The 23,713-nt window shown below is 43.7% G+C and overlaps 2 non-coding genes across 2 annotated transcripts; both read left to right on the top strand.

The window, feature by feature from the left end:
- The first annotated feature begins 21,366 nt into the window (after positions 1-21,366).
- TRNAH-GUG lies at positions 21,367-21,438 on the top strand. The gene has a single exon. It is a non-coding gene; the product is annotated as a tRNA-His (tRNA).
- A 1,946-nt stretch (positions 21,439-23,384) lies between these two features.
- Positions 23,385-23,456, top strand: TRNAH-GUG. Its single transcript has one exon. It is a non-coding gene; the product is annotated as a tRNA-His (tRNA).
- Positions 23,457-23,713: the final 257 nt, after the last annotated feature.

The raw sequence follows: 23,713 nt of genomic DNA, 5'->3' as shown, positions 1-23,713 counted from the left end.
TCGGTGTCTTTCATGTTGATCATGTTGGCCTTCCTTTCAGGATGGACTGCAGAAGGAGTTGGCCTCTAATTTGCTTTGGGTTCAGATGGCTGCTCTTGCGTGTTATAGGGGATGGGTGGCTGGTTCATCTCTGGCAGCGCACCTGGATGTGGTTTATTTTCTGCGGGGGGCTCTCCAACTTCGCCCACCACTGCATCAGCCGTGCCCAGCATGGCTGCTGAACCTGGTGCTTCGAGCTCTGCAGGCAGCACTATTTGAGCCATTACACAAGACATCGGAGAAAGATTTGACGCTCAAGACAGTGTCGGCTCGCTCGGTCTCATTGATTCAGGCCTTGTCAAGATCCATTTCTGCAGTTCTTGGAAGTAGGAGTTTCTATTTGGACCATTCCCTTTTTTTTTTTGCCAAAAGTCGTTTTGGCCTTTCAATCGGACACTTTTTCTGCCCTCGTTTTGACAGGAGGACTATCCGACGAAGTGTGCATCCATTCACCTTTTGGATGTTCGGAGGGTTCTCCGGTATTTGCGGGTGTTGAACGACTTTTGGCGTTCAGATCATCTTTTCGTGTTCCTTTCTGGGACTCGCAGGGGTGAGGCCTCCTCCAAGGTGACTATTGCTCCCTGGATTAAGGAGATTTGTGTCGACATACATTTTGCATGGACGAGCCCCACCTGCGGTGCTGTGTGCTCATTTCATGCAATTTTATATATACAGAATTGAATATGTTCTTTTGATTTGAATTAGTAATTTGACCCCCCTGATGTAGGCATTCATATACGCCGAAACATGGACCATGTCAGGTCCCTTCATATCTGCATTAATAAAGGATTGTTCAGCCTCTAGACTGCCTAGAAGGAAATAAAACAACAAAATATAACCAGCACAGCACGGAGAAAGGCTGGTGAGCCCTTGGGCAGAAACTTTGGTCTTTCCTTTGGAAGAGATTTGTCAGGCAGCTACTTGGGCTTCCTGGCATACTTTTTCAAAGCATTACATAGGGTATGCTTTGCTACATCCCACCAGTTCCTGGATTCATCTGCTGCATTCACTAAGGAAGGTAAAATTATGTATTACCTAATAATTTTATTTCTTTAGCTGCAGCAGATGAATCCAGGATCCCTCCCTGTTAACCGCTGCATGCTTTTCTTCTTCCGTGCTGTCTTGATGTTTTTGTTTTGCCTCTTTCTCAGGGGCAGATTCAGACAGAGAAAGGGAGTACTCTAAAGACAGGAGTTCAGCATGATTGGTGTTTCAGTTCCTCTGTTTTACACTGATTAGATTATGGGGTTTTTTTTGTTGTTGTTGTGAGGAAGGTTTATGGCTTACAGTTTATTTGTTACAGTTTTCAAATTATCTTCCACTGCTTAAGAATGACATATACTAACTGATGCAGGGGCTGGCCATCTGGTATCATTGCCTTCATCCTTGTTTATCTCTATCTCCTCCTGCTGGTAGACAAATATAACTACCAGTTCCTGGATTAATTTGCTTCAGCTAAAGGAAATAAAATTATCAGGTAAGACATAATTTTACCTTTGGATTATTATTTCCAATGTGCATCAGCTTGCATTTGTCCACATTAAATTTCATCTGCCATTTGGATGCCCAGTCTTCCAATTTCCTAAGGTCTTCTTGCAATATTTCACAGTCCACATGTGTTTTAACAACCTTGAATAGTTTTGTGTCATCTGTAAATTTAATCATCTTACTCATCGTTCCGATTTCCATATCATTTATAAATATGTTAAATAGCACTGGTCCCAGTACTACTCCCTGTGGCACTCCACTGTTCACCCTCCTCCATTGATAGAAATGACCATTTAACCCGACCCTCTGTTTTCGGTCCAATAACCAATTCCTAATCCACACCAGAACACTGCCTCCTATCCCATGACTCTTTCATTTTCTCAGGAGTCTCTCATGAGGAACTTTATCAACAGCTTTCTGAAAATCTAGATACACTACATCAACCAGCTCACCTTTATCCACATGTTTATTCATGCCTTCAAAGAAATGAAGCAAATTGGTGAGGCAAGACTTCCCTTGGCTGAACCCATGCTGACTCTGTCCCATTAAACTATGTTTGTCTATGTTTTACGTAATTTTATTCTTTATAGTAGTTTCCACTATTTTGCCTGACATTGACATCAGGCTTACTGGTCTATAATTTCCCAGATCACCCCTTTTTAAAAATTGGCATCACATTGGCCACCCTTCAGTCTTCAGGTACTATGGACGATTTTAACAACAGGTTATATATTACTAACAGCAGATCAGCCTGGGGTTGTGGTGGGGGGGGGGAGAGTTCTACTCTGTGCAATTGCGGACTCTGTTTAGACATATGCAGGCTCATTTTCGAAAGAGAAGGATGCCCATATTTCAACAGAAATCGGAAGATGAGCGTCCTTCTCACAGGGTTGCCCAAATCGGCAAAATCAAAAGCCGATTTTGGGCGTCCCCAACTGCTTTCCGTCGTGGGGACGACCAAAGTTCCCAGGGGCGCGTCGGAGGCGTAGCGAAGGTGGGACTTGGGCGTGCCTAACACATGGGCATCCTTGACCCATAATGGAAAAAAAAGGGTGTCCCTGACAAGCACTTGGACGACTTTACCTGGTCCTGTTTTTCTTACGATCAAGGCACAAAAGGTGCCCGAATTGACCAGATGACCACTGGAGAGAATCGGGGATCACTTCCCCTTACTCCCCCAGTGGTCACTAACCCCCTCCCACCCTCAAAAAAATAGTTTAAAAATATTTTGTGCCAGCCTCAAATGTCATACTTAGGTCCATCACAGCAGTATGCAGGTTTCTGGAGCAGTTTTAGTGGGTACAGGGCACTTCAGGCAGGCGGACCCAGGCCCACCCCTCTCCCCATGCCTGTTACACTTGTGGTGGTAAATGTGAGCACTCCAAAACCCACCAGAAACCCACTGTACCCACATCTAGGTGACCCCCTTCACCTGTAAGGGCTATGGTAGTGGTGTACAGTTGTGGATAGTGGGGGACTGGGGAGCTCAGCACACAAAGTAAGGGAGCTATGTACCTGGGAGCAATTTATGAAGTCTACTGCAGTGCCCCCTAGGTTGCAGATATGAAGGGACCCTACACTGTCCGTGTTTTGGTGTATATGAACGCCTACATCAGGGGTCAAATTATTCAAATCAAAAGAACTAATATTCTTTTAATAAGTTCTGTAGAGTCTGCTCATTTATACGAGTGGTGGTCTACTTGCATTTGTCCTCTGACTTGCTTCACCTAATCACAGCTCTACGATTTTATATATACAGAATTGAATATGTTCTTTTGATTTGAATTAGTAATTTGACCCCTGATGTAGGCGTTCATATACGCCGAAACACGGACCGTGCCGGGTCCCTTCATATCTGCATTAATAAAGGATTGTTGGATAACATCTCCAGTATTGGATTTGGCCTTGTTCAGCCTCTAGATTGTCTAGAAGGACATAAAACAACAAAACATGACCAGCACAGCACCAAGAAAGGCTGGTGAGCCCTTAGAGGAGTAGCTTAATGGTTAGAGTTATGGACTAAGAACCAGGGGTATCCAGTTCAAATCTCACTGCAGCTCCTTGTGATATTGGGCAAGTCACTTAACCCTCCACTATTTCAGTTACAAACTTAGATTATGAGCCCTCCAGGGACAGAAAAATACCTACTGTACCTGAATGTACACCACATCTTTGATAGCTTTCAGGCTGGCAGGCTGTTTATAAGTTTTAAAAAAAACAAAGGATATCAACACAGCAGCAATATAGGCTGAAAGACCCTACATCAGCTGAAGAGAGCCAGCACAACACCTAGATAGGTTGGAAAGCTCCAATACAACTGTCCATGGGGCAAATAAACCCCGAGAGGATTAGCTCTTGGCAGCAGGTACACATGCATATATCAATAATTTGGCTACGAGCTACTCTGTAAGAGTTCACCTATCTTCGGTGGTGCATACTTCGCAAGTGGGCATTCATAAGGGGCAAAGTTTATTCTTCTGCTGTTATAGTTGTTTCAAGTTTGTGGAGCTTGCCTCGTATTTGAGGTGCATTGCATATCTCCCCAGTCTAGACATAAGCATTTACACTAGCACTATGGTTTAAGAGCTTATGTCTAACATAAATACATGTATATACACGTTTACTCTAGACACCTACTATCCTTTATCGAATAGGCTCTAAATAGGTGCCCCTTTATAGAACTGGCCTCCAAGAGCCTGCTTTCTGTCGCACTATCATAACAAAAGAAAGAAGGAAGGGGACAGACGGAGCCAAACCCATAAGACAGGATGATGTAAAACTGGTTCAATTTATTGTCCAAATATAAAAGCAATAAGCAGACTTCTAGGAACAATATCCAGCGTCAGTGAACAATAACAGTAGTGTACTAGCACTACAGACGTCATCAACGCACAACGTTTGTGTCACTTTTTTCAGCTCTCTAGAGATATATCAGCAGTGCTGTGTGGTATAGTACTGTTTTTAGAGTACTTCATACTAGGACACTTAAGGAAGGCAATTTCTTGCCGAAACACTGCTGTGTTGGGTTTTCTTCATTTTGAAGTACCTTTGTACACCACTGTTATTGTTCACTGATGTTGAATATTGTTCCTAGAAGACTGCTTATGGTTTTTATGTTTGTACAATAAATTGGGCCAATTTTACATCATCCTATCTTGTAGGTTTGGCTCCTTCTGTCACCTTTTTTTCTTTTGTATTATTTTATGGGAGGATTTTGTTCCTTCTTTTGTGTTTGCACTGTCATAACAATCCCATGAAAAGACTCTGTGCTTCTGCTTTAAAAGTTTTAAAAGACTGCAGTTCAGCCTAAAGGTTTATCTGTACTGTTCCCCTGTCACGGAGGGTTTCTGTTGACAGACCCAAACACAGCTTCTGGGACAACAAGATTGTAAGATGTGAAGTCAATAAATAGCAGCATGTTGACCCCAAAAACACCAGGAGAGGGGGAAAAAGGCACCAACATTGGTATAAAAACTCAAAATCAGTGGGAGAGTGGTAAAGTGGCACCAACATTGGCTGGAAGACCCAAAGGCAATGGGGACAAAAACTTCAATTATTGATATTCAGTTCAGTCTGACCCCATCAACACATTCCTTGAACAGTAATTTTATATTTACATCTTTTTATTAAAGTATAAAAAAGAGCAATATTCTGTACAACTGTCATAAATCACAAACAATAATACAGAACAAGGATCAACAAAACCCCATCTCTCCTCCCCCTTCACAAACATTCGATCCCCTGTCAAGAAAACTGATCAAGCCGAATCACCACAGAATGCTACATAGAAAATTCATGCTAACAGAATATTTAGGTCACACATACAGAACACAAACACCAAATACAGAATAGCTGACCACAAACAATAAACATAAATGAAACCAAAATCCCAAGAAGCCATACCTTGCATATAGTACAACAAAGAAATAAAGAGACGCATTTCCTCTTATTTTGTGCAAAATATAAAGATTACACATGCCAGGGATGATGTTAGGGAAGTGCAACTAGAGCAAGTGCCCCCTGGCCAGAGAAAGCTGTAAGCCTGCTGGAAGCTGAAGAAGACACAGCCTGGTAGAGGGCTTTGGAGTCCCCTCCCAGATTTATGCCCTAGGTCCCAACCATGTCTAACACCAGCTCTGGCAGGATACACATTTCAAATCTGACATATTCTAATCACAAAATAGAAAATAAAATTATTTTCTACCTCTTGTTGTCTGGACATTTTATTATTCAAATCATGTTGGTTTCAGGCTCTGTTTTCTTTTTCCTTCTGTCTTCTCTTAACTCGCTCACCAGGGTCTCTTTTCCATTTGACATTTCTTCTCTCTCCATGCTCATTATCTATCTTCCATCTCTGTGTCCTTATGTTTCCCCTTGTTCAGCATCTCCCTTCTATGTGCCCCTATACTTCCCTCTCCAGCATCTCCCCTGTGTCCATATTCCCAAATCCATCATCACCATTCTATGTTCCTACCTCTGTGTCCAGCTTCACTCCTCTATGTCCCTATACCCTCCCCCATCCAGCATCTCCCTTCTGTGTTCCTATTCTCCCCATGTCTAGCATCTTCCCTCTATGTCCATTTACATCCCCATGCAGCATCTCCCCTTTGTGTTCCTGTCCCTATGTTCCCCTCCATGTCCTCCATCTCCCCTCTGTTTCTTTAGACCTCCCTGTGTGCAGTTTCTCCCCTCTCTTCTCCCCCACACCAGCGAGTCTCTTCTGTTACCCCACCCCATCCAGCTTCTCTTCCCTCCCTCCCCCCCACCCCCCCCCCCCAGCATCTGGCTCATCTGCCTCCCTTTCTCCCGCTCTGTGTTGAGTATTTGACTCCCTCTTCGTTCATTCTTTTGGTTCAACATCTCTTTCCTTTTCCTTCACTTTTGTCCCTTCCCCCTGCAGGATCAGCACTTCTCTCCCTTCCTTCCAGCCCCCAGCCCCCCTATGGATCCAGCACCTCTATGCCTTCCTTCTAGCTCCTCTCCCACTGGTCCAGCAACTCTCCCTTCCCTCGGTAGATCCAGTATCTCTCTTCCCTCCAGCCCCTCCTCCCCATGAATGCATCATCTGTCTCAATTCCCTCCAGCCCCCCCCCATGTGGGTCCAGCACCTCTCTCCCTTAAGCCCCCCCAAACATGGGTCTAGCAGCTCTCTGCCCTCCCTCCAGCCCCCCCCTCGTGCCCAGCCCTTCACCTTTTCCTCTCCCTCACTCCTGCCATAGTGCTTTTAACTCACATTATCTAGCCGCCATCCCCCAGCCTATAGTCTAGAATCTCCTCCTTTTTTCCTGTCTTCCTCATGATCCAGCATCTCCCCTCTTTCTTCCCTCCCCTCATGTTGTCCAGTATCTCTCCTTCCTCTTCTGTACCTCCCATATAGTCCAGCATCTTTCCAACTCTTTCTTCCCTTCCCCTCCCCACTCCAGTATTTCCCCTTTTCTCTTTCCCCACTTGTGTTTCCCATGCAAGCTTCCTTCTACTTCTTGCCACCATTGCCATTGTATCTTGCTGGATCTGTAGCAACAGTAGCAGTGAAACAAACACTAAGCACTCAAAGTGGAGCCTTTGACATACACTCAGGTCCCGCCATGTCCTGCCCCTTAACTAATACTTCCTGTTTCTGGGGTGGATAGGACATGTCAGGGCCTGAATGCATGTCAGAGGCTCCCTAGAACGTGCTTGTTTTTTTACTGCTGACAATGGCATGAGCCCAGTGAGAGATGGTGTCCAAAATCTGAATGTATCTCATAATCACCTTCTCACAAAGCTGAGAATATCAACAGCCATAAAAAAAACCTACAACAGTTTATGAAGAACAAATTTTATCAAAAATAAGAAGTGCAGGGTGCAAAAACTTATGTCTTTCAGATTCTGTAAACCTCAAATATAGATCCGAACTCTAGTATAATATCTATCTATCTATCTATAAAGCGGAACCATATATTATATCTCAGAAGGACAAAACTTCAGAACCTTTTGAGCAAAAAATGCCTCAGTAATGTTTTATCATTGGCTAAGAAAACCTTCTGAATATAGCAGATATATTTTTGTGCAAAAACCACTTAAATTTAGTTAAAAAAGAACAGTGGCAGACTTAACTTCTGTCATTGAAACAGCTCGGTCCTCCTAACAGTGGCCAGCATTTTGTGGTAAAATTGCTGCTACCTTGGTGAAATAAATTGGACCTTAGCAGCACTTCTGTACTCTTCTACACTTCTCTGTTTTGCGAACAAAAACCAAGGTATATTTTGCTCTAAAGGTTCTGAGGCTTTTTCCTTCTTAAATATATATACACATAAATAAAAAAATAAAGCAGAAATATATACTTTCTCCAAGGACAAACAGGCCATATATTCTCACAATTGGGTAGCACAGTGCCACGTTGCCCGATCCAGAGCTTATGACAAGCTTAACAGAGCTTTGTGAACCATTAGACACACTCCAGTGTGCATGGTCAAGTGCCTTCCTGCTTGCTGCGAGAGTGAGGTTACTGCAGTTATTTTTCTACCACGGTGAGTAGAAGACTGCGTCTGTGGTTTCTCTTCACTCCTGGTCTGGAAGAGCTTCTTTTTTGGTTCCTTTCAGGCTTTTCACCTTTTTTTTCGGTGTGCCTGTTCTCAAGTCTCAGTCCCTTTTCTTCCTGTACTCTTTTAGTTTCTTTTTTTTCAGTTTTAAGTTTCCTTTATTTTTCGTGTCTTAGGGATCTAGGTGTCGCCGTTAATAATACGTGGAAACCTGCTCAGTGTGCTGCGGCGGCTAAGAAAGCAAATAGAATGTTAGGCATTATTAGGAAAGGAATGGAAAAAAATGAGGATGCTATAATGTCTTTGTATTGTTCCATGGTGCAACTGCACCTCGAATATTGTGTTCATTTCTGGTCACCGTTTCTCAAAAAACATATAGTGAAATTAGAAAAGGTGCAGAGAAGGGCAACGAAAATGATAAAGGGGTTGGGACAACTTTCCTGTGAGGAGAGGCTGAAAAGGCTAGGGTTCTTCAGCTTGGAGAAAAGACAGCTGAGGGGAGATATGATAGATTTCTATAAAATAATGAGTGCAGGAGAACGGGCAGACGTGAATCGTCTGTTTACTCTTTCCAAAAATACTAGGACTAGTGGACATGCGATGAAGCTACAAAGTAGAAAATTTAAAATGAATCGGAGAAAGATTTTCTTCACTTGACATGTAATTAAACTCTGAAATTCATTGCCAGAGAATGTGGTAAAGACGGTTAGCTTAGCAGGGTTTAAAACAGGTTTGGACAACTTCCTAAAGGAAAAGTCCATAGACCATTATTAAAATGGACTTGGGGAAAATCCACTGCTTATTTCTGGGATGAGCAGCATAAAATATTTTGTACTTTCTTGGGATCTTGCCAGGTATTTGTGACCTGGATTGGCCACTGTTGGAAACAGGGTGCTGGGCTTGATGGACCTTTGGTCTGTCCCAGCATGACAATGCTTATGTACTTATGTACAAATGGGTTCTTTATGCCCATTGACCTTGGCTTTTTTTAACTAAACATTCTGAGACAACTAGTGTTCCTGTTTGTGTACTCCCATATTCTGTGTGAGCGGCTGCTATTGGGAAAATTATACATAAACACTGGAATGTACTTGCAGTGCATCCAGGACTCTGTGAACATCTGAAAATTGCTTATCAAAGAAGGGCTAACATGGGTGAAATTTTGAAAGCCTCCAGAGTCAATCATTTACCTGGTGGACATTCGCCTTTTGGTAAATGTGTCACTACCAACACTGTACCTAAGACCTGATACTACTAAGGATTTTCAGGTTAGACAGAGAACCAACTGTGACAGTTCACAAGTTATTTGCATTATATGCCCCTGCTATTTGTATTATATTGGTCAGACTAAAAGAAAATTGAAGCAATGTATAGCGGAGCATATTAGCAATATTAGGCATCAAATGGCTGAGGCCCCTTTAGTGGCCCATTGGTTATCCAAGGGTCATTCTGTGAATGACCTGTGGGTCGTAGCACTGTTACAGGTGGTTTTAAAGAGAGGAGGCAATGTCAGTGATGTATTGTTGACTATTGAACAGAGATTCATTTTTTATTGGAACACAGTTATCCCGGGGGGAGGGGGGGGGCTGAACCTGGAGGTTGAATGGTAATTGTATTGAATAATTAGACAAGGCTGTATAAGTGGTTAGCCTGGGGTTATTTAACCCTGGAAATAGAATGTAAGGACACTTTCACCTGGCATATAGGGCACTGTCAGCATGCTTCGGATGTTATCCCTCTGGTAAGGCAGCCGTATATTGTATTGATTATTATTTCAGTTTTATAGTTATGATTGAATTGATATGTATCTTTTGTCAGAAATTAGGTTGGCTTATTTATTTTGGTACGTATTTATAGGGATTTCATTTGCTTGTCCTGAAGAAGACATTCGAAATGTGGTTTCGCATTGGGGAGCAGAGGGGCAATCATGTAATATATTGAACAACTGACCCAATGGCTTCCCTAATGATTGTGGCACAGCTTCGATGAGTGTGAAGATTTGGCGCTCATTTGAAGGATTGGAGAACCATTGTTCGATTACTTCGGCATTCACAAAGTGGAGTGATAGTTCATCGTTTGACTGGTGATGTTTTGACAGAGTAGTTTCCTCCACATTGTGGGGTTTTTCTATTTGGTGGACATTAAAATAAGAAGGATCACGCTGTTCCTTCATCATGGTTTTCTTTTGAACTGGATTTATCTAATCGCATATTCAGTTGAAGGACTGTTCCATTTAGGGCTTTCATTGGTTTAACTATTTATACTATACTAGTGAGGTATGAATGAATAGGAATGATTGTGAATGTATTAATAAATATTTTGTATTTGTTTAAAATTGTCTGAAGTATCTGTATTTGAATATATTAAATTTTAACTTCCAGACCCTCGACCATTCTTCTAACATTTGGAGATCCCTTCTCATTGTTTCTACTCCCTCCAGGATATCCACTCTATTTACTATCTTCGTGTCATCCACAAAAAGGCAAACCTTTCCTTCCAACCCTTCAGCAATATATACTGTATTAAACAGAATTGGCCCCATCACTGACCCCTAAGGAACTCCACAGCTCACCTTCCTTTTCTCCAAGTGGATTCCAATTACCACCACCCTCTGCCACCTGTCGGTCAACCAGTTTCCTATCCAGTTCACCACTTTTGGTGCTAAGTTCAACCCTTTCAGCTTATTCACGAGTCTTCTATGGGGGGCCGTATCAAAGGCTTTGCTGAAATCCAAGTACATTACGTCTAGCGCACGCCCTTCATCCAGTTCTTTGGTCAACCAATCAAAGAAGTCAATAAGATTAGTTCAGCAGGATTTTCCTTTGGTAAAGCCATGCTTCTCGGGCACTGTAATCCGTTGGCTTCTAGAAAGTTAACTATCCTTTCTTTCAGCAGCGACTCCATTATTTTTCCTACCACCAACATGAGACTTACCAGTCTGTAGTTTCACGCTTCTTACCTTTCTCCACTTTTGTGAAGAGGGACCCTATCTGCTTGTCTCCAATCTCGCGGAACCTCTCCCATCTCTAAAGATCTATTAAATAAATTTTTAAGAGGTCCCGCCAGGACCTCTCTGAGCTCCCTCAGTATCCTGGGATGTATCCCATCCGGCCCCATAGCTTTGTCCACCTTCAGAGTCTCCAGCTGTTTATAAATTTTTTTTTCCAAACCGGCACAGTATCCACTCCATTCCCAGATGTTCCCTCGGCATCCGATGCAGTCCTTGGCAATGCAAGGGCAAACACAGAAGTTTCCAGGTAGTTAATAACGCCCATCAGCAGCTGAAGTTCAGCTGCAGGAATCACAAGGCAGCTATGGGTGCTATGCAGGCACAAACAAGAGAAGCAAGTCTGGCAGCCCGGAAGATCTGGACCGGACTGGGCTGAAGTCTGGAACATGTGACAGTCCATAGCAGCCACCGGTTCTGGCCACCAGAGGGTGAGGTGAGCACAGACAAGGAAACAGTCACCATCGTGACAGTACCTCCCCCTCAAGGCCCCCCCGACCTTCACGGGGAATTCAGGTCTCCATGGGTAACAATGGTGAAACCTACGGAAGAGCTTCAAAACATGACCAGGGGTAGCTGGGCTGGAGCTTGAACAGGAGTCAAGACTGGAACCCGGACTGGCATCAGGACTGGACCTCAAACTGGCATCAGGACTGGACCCCAGACTGGCATCAGGACTGGACCTCGGACTGGAATCAGGACTGGACCTCGCCTCTTGGCTGGAGCTGGAACTCAGAATGGGTTCACCATCTTGGCTGGAACTGGAACTTGGTTCAGCATCTTGGATGAAACTGGAACTCGGAGTAGACTGAGCATCTGGGCTGGAACTGGAACTCAACTTGAACTCATCAGCATCTCAGCTGGAACTGGAACTCTTTCTCCCCTCACCACCTACTGTGTACCTCTCCCTCCTTCTCATCCACCCCCATGTCCATTTCCCCCTCTCATTCCCACTGTCCACCATCTCTCTCTCTCTCTCTCCCTCCCTCCCTTGTGTTCTGGGTCTAACATCTCTTTCCCCTTCCCATGCAGCATCTCTCCCTTCCTCCCCTCTACCATCATGTCCAACATTTCTCCCCCTCTCACCACCTATCCCTTCTGTATGCAGCATGTCTCCCTCCCCTCCACCTCATATGCAGCCAAGACTTCTCCCTTCCTCACCCCCCACCCCTTTGTTGCATCTCTCCCTTCTTCCCCGTGCAGCATCTTCTCCCCCCCCCCCCCACCATGCAGCATCTTTCCTTCCATCTTCCCTCTCCTCCGTGCAGCATCTGTCCCTGTCTTCCCTCCCCCGTGCAACATCTTTTCCCCATCATCCCTCCATCCGTGCAGCATCTTCCCCCCATCTTCCCTCACCCCTGTGTAGGATCTTTTGTCCCCTTCCCTTCTCTTCTCCTGATCGCCAGCAGCACCAGCAATTTCCACCCACTGCCTGCCGCTCAACGACCTCCTTGCAGCCGCTAAGCACTAAGCCAGAAGCCTCTCTTCTGCCGCATCTTGACTGGGCAGAAACCGGAAGTTGTGGCAGAGGAGAGGCTTCTGGGTTAGCGCTTAGCAGCTGCAAGGAGATTGTTGAGCGGCAGGCAGCATGTGGGAATCGCTGCGAGCCTGTGACCGTCACCAGTGGAAAGCTACTTGTGGGAACACTGCTGCTGGGCGGGCCTGACACCAAATTGGGTGGCTACGCCCCTGATTTACATGACCTTTCCCTCTGCCATTATGTTTATTCTGGGGGTGACTTTCTGAATTCCCTGGTTTCCTTTTGTCACCCCCACCATTTCGTTTAAATGTCTAGAAACATACTGTCTGAATTTCTCTCCAAGGATCCTTTTTCCAGTTACAGAAAGATGTAGACCATTATTACAGTACAGCCTGTTATTTTTCCACGTATTACCTCATGCTCCTATGTATCTAAAACCTTCTTCTTTACACCAAGACTCAAGCCACTTATTGAATTCCACAGTTTTGCGTAGTCTTTCTTTCTCAATGTAGGAATTACTTCATAAAAAGCCACAGTACAAACCAAAGATTTCAGTCCCTCCCCAAGCTTCTGGAACACTCTCTGTGCTGTAAACTTGCTATTGTTGGCCAGGTCATTTGTCCCCAGGTGAATTACAACATCAGTGTTTGAAGCCTTGCTCTCTTCTCAGATCTCTTTCAGTATTTGGTCTGTACATCTGGTAGCTGATGATCCTGGAAGGCATTTCACTAGGTTGGAACCCTTGAACTATGTTCCTAAGTTAATGCCTCTTGTAATATGGTTAAAAACAAAATACAAACATTACCTTTTCCTTTTGGAGTGCTGGAGGGGTCCACAGTGCTGCAGAGATGGGATTTTTAGGAGACTGTGACTGTTCTCTTGTGCTTGACTGCTTAAATATTTTAAATTTAAATGCTTTACTTTTTGTCTATTAGATTGTAAGCTCTTTGAGCAGGGACTGTCTTTCTTCTGTGTTTGTACAGCGCTGCGTACACTTTGTAGCGCTCTAGAAATGTTAAATAGTAGTAGTAGAAAGAGAACTGACAGGGAGGTTTTTTTCTATGCTGAGAGAAAAAAAGGTTTTCTTTCTGTAGAGTCAGCTGATAACTCAGAGGCAGTACTGGTAAGGGAAGGGACTTTTAAGGGGACTCTCCAGTACTCGAAAAGAAAGGGGGTTTAGCTGTATTGGGAAAAGCCAGGGTGAAAGGTTTCCATCAATAAGTATTGGAATTCAGAGAGAGCACCTTCAAGGTGTTGAGCTGGGAAATTCAAGCTACCAGCAAAGTTATTATTACAAAGGGAGGAATAAGTGTTAGAGCATAGCATATGATTCTTGGACAGAGGGTATGGTCAAGTGAAGAAACTGGACCTGAGTTTGGGAGTTAGCCAGCATTAGTTTCAGAACTCCTGTATCAGAGTCACAATAGAGTTGAGGTTTTCCTGTTCCTGTGCATCAACTGCAGCAAAGCGGATTCCTAGGAATTGCAGCAGTAATTCTGAGGGGCAGCTGCTGATTCCTCCAGAGTGGCGGTGTTTCCCTTTGGCAGCAGTGTTTCCTGGGATCCAGACTCAAGCAGCAAGAGGTTACCGGATCAAAACGGGAAGGAGTGGATAAGTTATTTACCTTTATGAATTTTTGAATAATCTTCTAGAACTATTTTTTTTTGCGTGCACACATAATTTTAACTTTGAACAGCTGAAACGGTAAAGGTACCTGTTGTTGTTTCGCCCTACCTGTGAAAGAAGATAAACAATTTTTTTTAAACCAAAGGAAAATTGCTTTTAAGGTTTAAAACAGGAGAAAAAGTCCTGGACTGGTAATAATGATATGCTGAGGTTTGAGTTTTACTGGGTTCCGGTCTCCAAACATTTCTGAACTTAGTCTTCAGGAATCTTTGAGCTTGGGTCCTTGAAATCCGGAAAACCCTAAGAAGGGAGTACATTCCTTTGCTAGTGCACAAATTAATGCTTTGTATTCTTGCATTCCTTTCAGTATAAGCATTTAAAGGTTCTGTAAGGTTCTGAAGGTTGAAAAGTGTAAACAGAAATAAAAGTTACTTTGAGCTGTTCACATAATGTTTAAGTAAACATAACTGTTAAACAAATGTGAGTTGCAGAATAAATGAAACATATTTGCTTGTTAAAGGTGGTGATGTACATTTCTTTGCCAGCGTGAATGGAGTTCCTCACACTCTGAATTAATATCAACTCTGTTAATACAAATTATTTTATTTTAGTACTTTTTATTCTTTTGGGTTAATAGAAAAACAGTAGCGCTGGATGGAAGTGTGCTCCGCTTCAGGGGAAACATCTTACCCCGGTGCCGTGACCAATAGCAGATTCTGTTATTGTATCGAAGCGGGGCAGCACTGAAATTTAGGGGGCGCTACACTCTGATAATAGAGTTTCCGAGCAGTAAGAATTTTCTGCTTTTCACCAATCTGTCATTGTTTGTGGGATGTTTCTGGGATTGTGCTACTTTCATTGTGATGCCTCATTACTTTCATAATTTATTTATTACATTTGTACCCCGAGCTTTCCCACACATGGCATAATGATGCAATGTAGCAAAAGAATTTGACAGGGGCAAAGGTTGGGACCGTGAGTGCTTCTGTGTCACAGATCTTACTCTACCAGAGCCTACTGTGACCCGTCTATTCTTCTGTTGTTTCATTCTCTGTGGCAATGGTGGTGGTAAATTGACTGTGAAATGAGTAATCCTGGATGCTTCTTTAATTGTAGCTAATTCCTTCTTGAGTTTGTTGATCTCATCTTTCAAAGCTGATATTTAGAGACACATAGGACAAGCTCTAAGGTTCCAAATAGTTTGCCTTAGGATTAAAGCAGAACATGTATGGCACTGACTAGAGGCTGTTAGCACGATACTAACGCCTGCATTGCTACCGCCCCATGATCAGAGCCCCCAAGCGCATGAAACAATGAGCTTGCGGGCTCTGAATGCAACTAGCATGCCAAACAGGGATCTTAGCGCAAGTAGCATGCTAAATATATTCCTTCCCAATGATCAGCGTCCAGCTATCTGTAGCAAACCTCGAAAATGGCGGCGCCCAGCCCAGTGCATCCAGGAATGTGCTGGGTGAGGCTTCACACCATATAAGGGAGTTTTCCCTTATATGGTGTGAAACCCCACCCAGCGCATCCCAAGATGCACTGGGCAGGGCTGGGAATTGCCACTTTTGAGGCAGCGTCTACGTAAGAGAAGGGTGCCATCTCCCTCCTCCAATGAAGGTAGGGGGTGGGGAAGGGCCACTATACCACCAGAGTAGAGAGCTGCATGGGAACGGGGTTTACGGGAATCCTGTGGAACCCGCGGGATTCCCGCAGGGACGGATGCAGTTCCCGCTGGGTTCCCGCGGGGATGGAAGTAGGTCAGTGGGATTCCCGTGAAAGTATAAGCTACACCTGCACCAGCCTCTCATCTACCGAATACCAAGTTCTTTGAGTGCTGTCTCCTCCTCTTCCTCTTCTTCCTTGCTTTAACAGCACAAATGTGGAAAGTCTTCCATTAAGGAGGTGGTAGAGTCACAAATGATGACGGAATTCAAAAAGGCATGGGATGAACACAAAGGATCTCTAATTAGAACATGGAAGTTATATAAAACCTAACCTTAAATGGCTGCATGTTTGTGGATGTGTCAAGTGATGCTTAGATGGCAACTCTGGCTGTGATGAAGTAGGGCTGATACCTGGCAGACTTGTATGGTCTGTGTCTCATATATGGCAATCGTGGTTTAGGATGGGCTGGAAAGGGCTTAGACTGCAGCTTCAGTGGCTGGAATATGAGGACAGTGCCGGACAGACTTTTACGGTCTGTGTCCCACAAATGAGAAGACGAATAGACTGGAGTGGGCTTCAACGACAATTCCAGTAGTTTTAGCATAAGGATAGGGCCAGATAGACTTTTGTGGTCTTTGTTCCAGAAACACGAAAGAAAGACCATAATCAAGTCTATAATATCACACTCATTGATTTAATGATGAATTGATAATGAGTGTGACTATTGGGCAGAGTGGATGGACCGTTCAGGTCTATTTGCTGTCTCTTACTATGTTACTATTAATCCTCTTTGCTCCCAGGCTGGTGCACAGACCTCAGCTCTGACACAGGCAGGAGAATCAGATGTCACTTGTGTTGGATTATTTGTAGTAAATAATTAGCAGATTTTAGTACACACAGCTTCAGCTTTAGAAATGTTAATTTCTTTCTTCATCTCTCTCTCATTCACCCCTGAATAATTCACTGCTGAGTCACTTTAAAGTTGAAGTAACAAAACATCTGTTTACTCACAGTTTGCAGTTAGATTATAATCAGACAGGCTTATATATACATATTACTATACATTTGTATTATCAGCTCCTTCCATGTGCTTAGATGGTAATGGATGCTCACACCACCATAGATCCTCTCAGGTTAGGAGAGATCATGAGCTCCATGTGCTCCATGTGCTGCATGTGCTGCATCTGCCCCCACAGGAAGTTGCATAGCTGTGTGACCTCTCTAAGTAATTCACATCAGAGGTCACAGAGTAATCACAGAGAAATAATAGGTGACAGGCAATGCATGTAAAATACAATTACATTCCAACAAACCCCTTCTCATGCATAACTGTCATGCAATTATTTATTCATACAAAGTCCAAGCTTTATACGCAGATTCACAAAATGTTCTCTGGGTAACGGTTTGGTCATGATGTCAGCTGTCATCTCACTGGTGTGACAATAGTGTAGACTGATGACCCCTTCTTTTGCCAACTCTCGCACGTTGTGGTATTTCGTTGCGATGTGCTTGGTGCGTGACTGAACCTTGTCATTCTGTGACAGTCGGATGCAGCTCTGATTATCTTCCATTATCTGGATTGGTCTCTTTTCAGCTATTCCGAAATCCAGCAAAAGTTTTTCAATCCACATCAGTTCTCTGCACGCTTCCGATACTGCCACGTATTCAGCTTCTTTCCACTTTTCCTTGTGCATTCCTTTTTAACTTAAATACCCATTTGCATCCTATAGCTTTCTTGCCAGGAGGTAATTTTGTAAGAATCCAAGTATTATTTTTATCCAATGCATCAATTTCTTCTTGTGCAGCTTTACGCCATTCAGCAGCTTCTTCTGCTGGCATTTTCTCAATCTCATCCCATGTTAAGGGCTCTTGAGCTTCTGCTGACTTTGTTAAGTAAGACAGTCTTGGGGGTGGAACACCTTTGTTTTCCCTGGATGAGCGTCTGACAACAGGTTGGTCTGACCTTTCCGCATCCTCTAAATCTGAGAGTTCTTCTCCAATTGATTCCCCTTCTCCAACTGTACTGTCTTCTTCAATGATTCTTTCTTTGTCTGCTTCCTCTGCCTGTTCCTCGTTAGATACAGATGAGTTGCTTTCAGACATCTGCCTTGGTATGGCATTTATATACACTGGCATGTCTATTATGGTTCTAGTTTCATATTCTGGATGATAAGGCTCATCTGGGATAATCCAGCCTTTATCAACCCTTTTGTTTTCATCAAAATATGTAACATGTCTTATGCCAACAATGCCAGTTTTCAGATTCAAAATTCTATATCCTTTGTGTCCTGGAGCATAGCCAACTAAAATGCCCCTTTCTGTTGTGGAATCCAGCTTATGCCTTCTTTGCTTTGGTACATGAGCATATGCTGTACTTCCAAATGTTCTTATGTGTGACAGGTTTGGCTTCCTACCATGCCATGTCTCATGTGGTGTGCGCTCAGCGCCTTTAGTTGGCATTCTGTTTTGTAGGTACACTGCTGTGAGAATGGCTTCCCCCCATAGTCTTTTAGGGAGATTGCTATCTGACAGCATACATCTGGTCATTTCCACAAGTGACCTAAATTTTCTCTCTGCAACAGAATTTGCTCTGGTGTATAAGCTACTGTTGTGATATGCTGAATGCCTTCTTGTTCTAGAAATGTGCGCATGCTTTGTGAAATGAACTCACCACCATTGTCGGTCTGAAGAACCTTTGGTTTTCTTTCAAATTTGTTGCTCACCATGGTTACGTATTTCTTCAGCATGTCTGTGACTTGACTTTTTTCTTTCAGCAAATAGGCCACACAGTATCTAGAGAAATCATCCAAGAATATTAGCACAAATCTGTTATTTCCCAATGATGGGATATTAAACGGTCCACATAAGTCACTGTGTATTAAGTCCAGTACTTTATTACTCCTATTTCCTGTGTATGCAGGAAATGAGGGTCTCATACCTTTTTGAGTAACACAGTCTATGCATTTCTCCATATTACCAGCATCTGCACTTATCTGAATGCCGGTGGCCAGTTGCTTACTGTAAAGATCCTGGATCACCTTAGAATCACGATGTCCCAGGCGGCGGTGCCAGATTTCCAGACTACATTTACCATCATTCTTCCTTACTTGCGCCATATGTGAGGCTTCACCTGAAATGCTCAGTTTATAGACATCATTATGCATAAAAGCTTCAGCATACACTTCATCATTTTTAGAGATTGTGCACTTACTATTTTCAAAATGAATCGCAAATCCCTTCTTATCTAATGTAGATACACTAAGCATATTGCAAACTGCTTGGGGAATATACAAGACATCACTTACAGGAATTTCTTTAACTTCATTAGACACTTTGCATTTTAAGAATCCAATACCTTTTGCTTGGATCTTAGCAGTCCCTGCGTTTGCAGTTTTAAGAATACCTTCCTCTGGACATATTTCCTGAAAGAAATCCTTACAATTGGTTAAATGGCATGTGCTCCCCGAATCCAAAATCCAAGTACTTTCATTTGAATTATTATTTACCATAGTCAAAGATTTTTCTGCCATTAGAAAGCCCTTGTGTTTATCTTTGTCCTTCATACATTTCCTGGTTTGAAAATTCTTTAGTTCCATTGGCTTAGGTGAGCTAGAGGGAGTGTTTTGTGTTTCCTTACACCATTTAGATACATGTCCCTCCTTTCCACATGAGTAGCAAATCAGCTTGCCCTTGGGTGGAGTTTTCCCATAGCTCCGCCTTCCTCTGTTCTTTGCCAAGAAATTTGTTTCATTTCTCTCTGACTGACTTTGAGAACACATCTCCTCAGAATCATTTATTATGCATTCCTGCCTTAGTTTTGATGTTGCCTGTTCAAAAGATTGCCCTTCAATGGCCTCATTTACAGACCTAAAAACATCAAACTTCTTTGATAGTGAGGTAAAAAGAAATGCTCTTTTCAATGCATCACACATGGGAATTCCAGAAAGTTCTAACTTTTGAAATGAAGACATAAGATGCATAATGTGATCATTACATTTACTTTTATCCCTTAATTTGGTTTCATTCAACTCTGCTAACCAAATTGGTTGCTGCTTTGCATATGTAGTTGCATACATAGTTCTCAGTTTATATAAAATGTCCTTTGGTGTATCTTTTCCCTCCACTAATATGGCTTGTTTCTCTGAGAGAGCTTCCAAAAGCATGCACTTCACATAATAGTTTGCATTGTCCCATTCAGCCATATTTTCAGCTGTTCTGTCTTGATCTAAGCATATATTTAATCTTTTTGCTCGAAGGAGACATATGAATCTTAGTTCCCACTGCCGATAATTAAACTCAGTTAATTTAGGCACCTTGAGAGAATAGAAAAATGGTGAATTTCTTCCCTCAGCCATTTTCTTAGCCTTCTGTCTGCTGTGTGGGGGGAGAGAGAGACAGACTGAATCTTTCCTTTAAAACTTAAGAGAAAAAAATGTGGCCTTTTTTTCTGCCTGGTAATATTTCTCTTCTTTTTCAATTCCTGGACCCTGGGCCCATAACCCTTTTGTTGGATTATTTGTAGTAAATAATTAGCAGATTTTAGTACACACAGCTTCAGCTTTAGAAATGTTAATTTCTTTCTTCATCTCTCTCTCATTCACCCCTGAATAATTCACTGCTGAGTCACTTTAAAGTTGAAGTAACAAAACATCTGTTTACTCACAGTTTGCAGTTAGATTATAATCAGACAGGCTTATATATACATATTACTATACATTTGTATTATCAGCTCCTTCCATGTGCTTAGATGGTAATGGATGCTCACACCACCATAGATCCTCTCAGGTTAGGAGAGATCATGAGCTCCATGTGCTCCATGTGCTGCATGTGCTGCATCTGCCCCCACAGGAAGTTGCATAGCTGTGTGACCTCTCTAAGTAATTCACATCAGAGGTCACAGAGTAATCACAGAGAAATAATAGGTGACAGGCAATGCATGTAAAATACAATTACATTCCAACAACTTGACCTATTGGTGCGTGCATGTGGCAACCTCTCAGCACACAATGCCAGTGAATCAGAGACAAATCTTACATCTGCTCATCAGAGTGTTCCAAGTTCCAACTTCCGGTCCTTCCTTGCCTACAGTGCTGTGGCTCAAATCCAAAGACAGACTGAGGGAGCTGACTGGAATTTTCTTTTATGTACCATTAAATTTTACGGAGATGGGTGGGGATGGGTTAAATTCTTGTGGGGATGGATGGGGACGGGTTGGGATGGGTTAAATCTTTACGGGGGATGGGTGGGGATGGGTAAAATTCCAGTGGGGACGGGTAAGATTCCAGCAGAGACGGGCGGGGATGGGTAAGATTTCTGTCCCCAGGGTAAGATTCCAGCAGAGACCGGCGGGGATGGGTAAGATTTCTGTCCCCGTGTAACTCTCTACTTTCACCAGCACATGCTTGCTTCAAGCATGCTGCAAAGAAACAAAACAAGAGGTTCGGTAAAGACAGCAGATGGTGCTGTTCCTCTGGCTACAGGCCACTTTAACTGTAGCATACAGAAAGCACCATGGGCAAGCTGTAAGGTGGCTGGCTGTGATCGTATAGTGGTTAGTACTCTGCGTTGTGGCCGCAGCAACCTCGGTTCGACTCCGAGTCACAGCAAGTAGCAAATTTTTGGCCCTGCAGATAGAATAAGAGGAGGTTTCCCTGACTCCGAGTCACAGCAAGTAGCAAATTTTTGGCCCTGCAGATAGAATAAGAGGAGGTTTTCCTAGTTCCGGTTGGATTCCAAATCTGCTTTGTTTGCAGAAAAATGGATTAGAAACATTAAAAGAAGCTCAGGAAAGGGAAAGCGAGATACAAGCTAGTACTGGTGGCATATAGGCATCTGCCTTCAAAGCAGTGATGAGCACAATGGCTTAAGTCCTTGTTTTCCTGCCTAAGTGTGTTTTCTTAAACATCTGGCCGGCAGCGCTAGCTTTCAGGGGAGGGTTTTCCTTCATGGTAGGAATATTTCGCTCTCTGGGCCAGATGCACTAAACCTTAACGACCCTTTAACGAAGGAAATTCCTAACTGTTACATACATTAAAGGCCTTTTTCCAACGAAGCAAGCAGCTAACGAAAACGGAATACAAAAGAGTAACTACCATTGTAATGTGGGTGATTCGGGATGCACTAACAATACCGAAGATTACACCGAATCATATACTGCGACATATTAAACGTATGGTCAGAGCAGTCGTAAAGGCCTGAGCTGTCATCTCCCCTCTTCCCCCTGCACCTTAAAATTCCAAGCTGGCATGTTGAAAAACAAAATAAATATCACAAACATGTAGCCCTGGTCCCCCTCCCTTCCTGACTCTCTCTTCTCCTTCTCACACCACTGCTCCGCCTCCCGCCATCCTCCGACCCCCCCCCCCCGCCTTAATGGCCGGTGCAGCGCCTCTCACCTGTGTGTGAAGGCGCTGCACGGGATGGAACAGCTGATCGGCGATCACTGCTGCTGCCTCCTCCGACATTTCTCTGTTCTTCCTGGACCCGCCCTCCTCTGACGTTAGTTATCTACATAGGTAACTTACATCAGAGGAGGGCGGGCCCAGGAAGAACAGAGAGACGTCGGAGGAGGCAACAGTGATCGCCGATCAGCTGTTCCATCCCGTGCAGCGCCTTCACACACAGGTGAGAAGCGCTGCACCGGCCATTAAGGGGGAGGGGGGGTCCTGCGGCGAGAAACTCAGGGGGCGTGGCACGGGGCGGAGTTTGGCGGGAGGCAGAGCAGTGGTGAGAGAAGGAGAAGAGAGAGACAGGAAGGGAGGGGGGCCGGGCGCTGCAAAAGTTTGATTTTTATTTTGAGTTTTTATTTCATACAGGGAGAAGCGGGGAGCAGTGGCAACCTTGGGCGGGGGGGGGGGGGGGCAAGGCCGTCCATATAGGACCCTCCTGATGAGCGCCTTTGCCCCCTCCCGATCCTTTTTTTATGTTTGTTTATATTTTATGCAGGGGAAAGAGGGGAGCCACATGTTTGTGGGGGTTTTTTTTGTTGTTTTGACGTTTGTGGCAAGCACAGAGCTTGGCTGCTCTGCGCATGCTTTAGGGGCCGATTACCAATGGGGATTACACCAATTTAACGTATCTTCAATGTATGATACTTTACAATACCGTACCGAGCATTAAAGTATTGTTTTTTTGGTGCATTCTTCGTTCTTTAAAATTCGTTAAGGACTTTTACGTTTCACATTTTTTTACGAAACGTTGATGCATCTGGGCCTCTGTGCAGTAAAGTTCTTTCCCTACGTTTTCTCACATCTGTCATAGGGCTGATGACATTAATCCTAAACAAAGTGCTCACACAAACTGGATAAGGAGAGTCTCTCTTTATGACACACTCAGAGGATTAGCGAGCTCCTTAAAGGGCAGTTGAAGTGTGACAATCTGTATTGTTGAAGGCCCTACTAGAGCTTTCACCAGCACATCCTTGCTACAAGCATGCTGCAAAGAAACAAAACAAGAGGTTCGTTAAAGACAGCAGATGGTGCTGTTCCTCTGGCTACAGGCCACTTTAACTGTAGCATACAGAAAGCACCATGGGCAAGCTGTAAGGTGGCTGGCTGTGATCGTATAGTGGTTAGTACTCTGTGTTGTGGCCGCAGCAACCTCGGTTCGACTCCGAGTCACAGCAAGTAGCAAAATTTTGGCCCTGCAGATAGAATAGGAGGAGGTTTTCCTAGTTCCAGTTGGATTCCAAATCTGCTTTGTTTGCAGAAAAATGGATTAGAAACATTAAGAGAAGCTCAGGAAAGGGAAAGCGAGATACAAGCTAGTACTGGTGGCATGTAGGCATCTGCCTTCAAAGCAGTGATGAGCACAATGGCTTAAGTCCTTGTTTTCCTGCCTAAGTGTGTTTTCTTAAACATCTGGCCGGCAGCGCTAGCTTTC

This window comes from Microcaecilia unicolor, chromosome 2, assembly GCF_901765095.1.
Source record: "Microcaecilia unicolor chromosome 2, aMicUni1.1, whole genome shotgun sequence".
NCBI classification, from domain to species: domain Eukaryota; kingdom Metazoa; phylum Chordata; class Amphibia; order Gymnophiona; family Siphonopidae; genus Microcaecilia; species Microcaecilia unicolor.
This window is presented reverse-complemented; position numbering and strand designations above follow the sequence as displayed.